The sequence below is a fragment of the Cryptomeria japonica genome, chromosome 8, assembly GCF_030272615.1.
Source record: "Cryptomeria japonica chromosome 8, Sugi_1.0, whole genome shotgun sequence".
Classification (NCBI taxonomy): Eukaryota; Viridiplantae; Streptophyta; class Pinopsida; order Cupressales; family Cupressaceae; genus Cryptomeria; species Cryptomeria japonica.
This window is the reverse complement of record NC_081412.1, coordinates 346905792-346911245: the sequence shown is the minus strand read 5'-3', so window position 1 is coordinate 346911245 and position 5454 is coordinate 346905792. Positions and strand designations below refer to the sequence as shown.

At 33.7% G+C, this 5454-nt stretch overlaps 1 pseudogene; it reads right to left on the bottom strand.

Annotated features, from left to right (window-relative positions):
* Positions 1-506: 506 nt before the first annotated feature.
* On the bottom strand, positions 507-4930 carry LOC131045364 (pre-mRNA-processing factor 39-1-like; annotated as a pseudogene).
* Between the last annotated feature and the right edge of the window lie 524 nt (positions 4931-5454).

Genomic DNA, 5454 nt, shown 5'->3' with positions numbered 1-5454 from the left:
CAAAGCTAAAATATCATATTTCGTAATGAAATAATTAAAATAATAAAACAGCTATGGTAAAGATTATAAAAATATCCCTTTAATAATTTACTATAGTCACAATATTGCTCTAAGTAATTTTTTTGAATTTTACAATTCGAAAAATCAAAACGTAAAATATTTAATTAATAATACTTACCTAATGGCAAAGAAAATTTAAAATAATATTAACTTAATGATCTCCATTGGCGTAGCTCTCTATTATCGGAAAGGTATTTTTTTATTAGCCCGATGTGTGATGACTAAAATGAAAATGTGATCTCTCCCCATGTCTTCATCGGGGTAACTTTGGCTATCGGGGAAGGCTGTTTTCGGCTATGCCGATACCCAATGGAAAAGAAAGATATAAAATCTTACCAAAAGCTTTCATCGAGAAAACATATAGTATCGGAGCAATGCCATTTTTGCTATGTCGATACCTGATGGTTAGGGTTAAGGTAATTTGAGTGCAAAAAAAATAAAACCCTCTAATACTTTTGTTGAGTTGGGTTTGTTGGTTTTTGAGGTGGCCCATAATTAGCATAACTAGCATAGAGAGCATAGCTAGCCTGTTGACCATAGTCAGGCATCCACTGTTGAGGTTGAGCTTGAGGAGCTTGCTGAGCAGGTGGTTGCTGCCAACTATGCGGTTGCAGAGCATAGCCGACACCCCACTGAGCCTGGTCATTTGGATAAGCAGTTGCACTAGACTATGTAGGAGACACAACAGCATGAAAAACTACATAACTCTTGGTTACTTTAGACTTATCAGAGGTAAGACTATCTTGAGCAGGACGCTTCTTAGATTCACCAGTCTTTTTATGAGGCAAAAATAACTGCTTGTGATGATACACTACCTTTTTAATAGCATTAATATCACAAAAAGGTCCACAAACTCTAAAAATATACTTGATATCTCTTCTCTATCTCCAGATGAGGGTTTGAATAAGGAAGAACCTGAAATACTTCTGTCAAAACTTCTTTTTCTCTCTTAGCATTCCCTTCCACTAATTGAAGGTACCGAGAGTACTGAATAAATAACAAATGTAGCGACTATGAGTGCTCTTTTCCTTTCTCAACTGCAATAGCCATATCAAATACTGAGGATGCTTCTTCTAGGTTTCCCAGCCGATGCTCCATATCGGCATGTGTAATTACACCATCCATAAGGCTAGGAGTTATTTCTGTATTAAGAAGTTGATACTCTGCACGGGCCCCCACAGTGTCTCCCAATTGTTACTTGAACCGAGATGCAAAAATGTGTATTTATGGTTGTCTCTTCACAAAAATCTACGTAGCCCGTGCAAATGCATCATTTGCAACTTCCATGCTTCTAGCAGCTTGTATGCATTTCACATACCAGATCCAGTATTAAGGGTAGTTTGCACATGCAATAAGACATCTCTCAAATAGCTTCACAATCCGATCAAAATCATTGGTTTTCTCAATGAAATCAAGATAGTGATGCCAATTGCTTAGTTGTGCATCATCCAATGGCTTAATATGAAAATACGTCTGATGAATGGCATTCTCAAAATCTTGAATCTTTGCACCCATCTCTTTTTCTATCCTGTACATTTCTTCTCTCAGCTCTATATACTTCTCAAGTCTCTTGTAGCATGACACTTTTCAATTTTGGCCTCACTGCCTAGATCAATTGGATCGATATTTGCCAAGTGCTCCAGCCATAATACATTCATCCAATTTATAATATTCTATTTTGCATCTATAATGTATTGATATTTTGTTGGATCTGACAACGGACTTCTGCATTTTCTTTTGAAACTTTTGTGGAGAACATGGGTGCACATAGACGGGAATCCCTCATCGGGTGATCGGGGAAGGCCAAAAACACCTATGTCGATACCCGATGGGTTTCACCCATCGGGCCCCACCTTGTGCAAATTCCACTTTACTTACAAAGTTTTCAAAAATCATTTATTAAAATGATTTACTTTTTTGGAAAAACTTTTATTCCTTTTGGCAATATATTAAATCTTTGATTTAAAAGATAGGTTCTCCATAAAACTTGTTATATATTTTGTAAAAATCTAAATCCGAGCATTCTTTTTTAATCTTTTGAAATAAACTTTTTAACCGGCAAACAACCAAACTATTATTTGTGTAAAAAAAAACATCATATAAACTTATAACGCAAATAAATTAAATATTATAATATTGATTGAAGCAATATAATATTCAAAACTAAGCACTTCAAGTTAATATTATATTTGAGGGAAAATAAACATAAATGTAAATAAGGCATCCTTTATAAAAATATAAAATGCAAACATAAGACTTCAAAACATGATCTGTTCAATGTGATGCTCCTGCAAAATGATTTTTTAATATCCGACTGTAATCATCTTGATCAGAATTTAGAATTGCATATTGTAAATTTAAATAAGTTGTATTTAGATTTGCCTGAGAAATCATATCAAACAATATCGTATGAATCCGAAATTTGAAATGAAGGTACTCAAATATACACAAAATGAAAAGGAACAATTTATGTAACATAAACATGCTCAGATCCATTGGAATTTTGGTTCAGAATAGCGTACCTGAAAAGATTTGAATTTGGAAATTATAAAAACACATACATACATTAACAATCGATCGCTTGACGTATTCATCGGAATAGGTTTGCAGGAGCTCCAAATGGAAAATCATACTTGAACATAGGTGTTGCATACCATTGCAAAGAAAATTTTCATGGATCAGAAGCTCTAAAATTTGAAAACATTTAGGGTTCCATCAGTGGCTCTTTCTGGGGACGTATTCTCCCTGTGAGCATAGCGAGATTCGAGTTATCTTTGGGAAAGAGGACCCCTAAATATCATTCACTTCTGTAAGTTGTCATCTGAATTAAATTGGGTGGCCCAAATCCCCCCAATACTTTACATCATTTCTTCCCTCTATCAAACACTTGATTCCGATCATGTAGTAATATGCATCTTCTGAAAACATCATTACATGCTTTACCATTGCTTAATGCATTGTTCCTCTCCTCAATATAAAACTCTTTTCCATTTAATTTTATTTTCATATTGATTGGACAATAACACACGTTATCCCCTTGGCATTCTTTTATCAAATTTAATTGAGATAAAATAAAAGCTTCACTATTACATCTCAATAATATTTCATCTTCATTATGAAACCCTAATACTTCATTATATCCTTTCTCCTATGGAAATTTTTCAAAATCAACCTTGTTATCACATGAGAAATTTACTCGCATACAGTAATAAAAATTTTCAATGTCATAAATTTGATTACCCTTTTCTCCAAGTAACCAATTTTTTGCTTGTGCAATAATACTTTCTATAGGATAAATCTTTGGCACATTTTCTTTACAACCTTGTTCTTGGGAAATATTTATGCCTTCCAACGTAATATCTAGTTTGGGCTCCAAACAACCCTTATTGTAACAGCCCAATTTTTTTATCCCATTCAAATTGTATTTCATATTATTCATTTTTACTATGCCCTCATTTTTGAAGAGTATTTCTTTTTTCTGAGATAGTAAATTAGGGCATATACCACATATTATTTTATTGTAATGTAAACTTGAAATTTTTTTGGTACCATTTACAAACATAAATTCCTTTTCCTTATGCTTGGGACATATTTTACCCCTTTCACATGAGGACTTTTGGCACTTATCTTTTTTAGCAATATTGTGGAGAGACATTATTTCCTCTTCTCCCATAGTTTTATTATATAGTGTTTTCAAAGCATATTTTGGGGATATATTTTTTCCTATATCATCTTCAAACATTAGATTTGACAAGATTTTGGGCATACCTTCATGGAGATTTTCTTGAGAGTCATCATCACCTTGAATATTGTCTTCATTTGCTGAAATGCCCTTCCTGTACATGAACTATATGTGCATCTATTTAATGAAATGGATAAGACAAGAATTCACACTTTGGAAACTTTTCTTCACTTCCTTCGAGATGAAGATTTGAAAAAATTTCAAAAATTATTTCCAGCCACACATTCCCTATCATCATTGTGTATGTATTCCTCTAATATATCACTTTGCTGGGAATCATCAAATCTACCCTGAATATGCCCTAATCCATTAGTCTATTTATTTTGAAAAAAAAATTGGATCATTTTTTTGAACATATCTTTCATATTCTTTATCTAACAAATACAAAATTTCTTCTAGACTGAGGAATGTCTCCTCTTTATTATTTATGTCTGCACCTACACATATGTATTCTTCCCTACTTAAATCCATAATTTCTTCTTTATCATCAAATTATTCCTCTAACATGCTTTCATATACAATTTTGAGAAAATATTTAACCTGAGAATCATGATAAATCCCTAACTTATGCATTTTTCTTGGTAATGAAGGTTTGACATCCAAAAGTATTTCTGTGTATATGTTGAACATTCTGAAGAACAATTGTGTTGGAAATTAATCCTCATACCTTTCTAGATTGAGAAATGCATCCAAAGGGGAAATGCAAGACTCTTCTTCTATAGTATAAATATGATTTTCATCCCGCTCATAGAAAATGTCATCTTCTTCCTCATCCTCATAGCACATGCTTCCTTCTTCACCTGCATCATAAAATACATCAAGCAACCATTGTTCCAACTCCCTCCATGATGAGATGCTCTGTGTAGGGAGCGATTCATAAGCTTCTCTTGCATTGTCTTTCAAATTCTTGACAAATAATTTCATCACATAATCTTCTACATAAACCTCATAATCATTTACAAAAGTATGAAATACATCCAAATGATCAATTGCGGATTCATCATATTCCCCTTGGAATTTTGGTACAAGCTATGAAAGTTTAGGGAACAACTTGTTTGGAATACATTGAAAGCCACTGAGATCCAATGGCCTGATGCCATCTGGAATAAAATGCTTTCTTCGAAACATTTTCAAAAAGGAAATTTTTCATCTCCCTCTAGGTCTCTTCCCCTAGTAGAGTCACCAATTGAAATAAAACTTCTTATTAGGTAGAGTCGCCACCTCCTATGGAAGAAAAAATTACTTATTAAGCTCCTAGGTTCTTCCTTCCAGTAGAGCACCTTAAAAGAGGTTCTGGAATTGATGTTTTACAGACAACTCCCTAGCAGAGTCACCAATTTGTTGGTTCCCAAAATCATAGATTGGAAAACCAAAAGACTTGCCAAATCCTCAAGTAGTCCAATCATCCTTGGCCAATGAACAGGGATGGTCAAAGACCAAATTCCTCTGCACTTTAGGCTCCACTAAACCTAGGTGGGTATACATATTCCTCTCAAGCACAAAAGAGGTTATTTTTATGGCCAATATGGAAAGCTAATGTACTGAGAGGGAAGGGGTGAATCAGTACTCCAAAACATTTCTTCAACAATATCTTTACTCTAATGCATAAACCGAATAGTGCAGTAACATAAAATAAAGCTAAAACAAAGAGA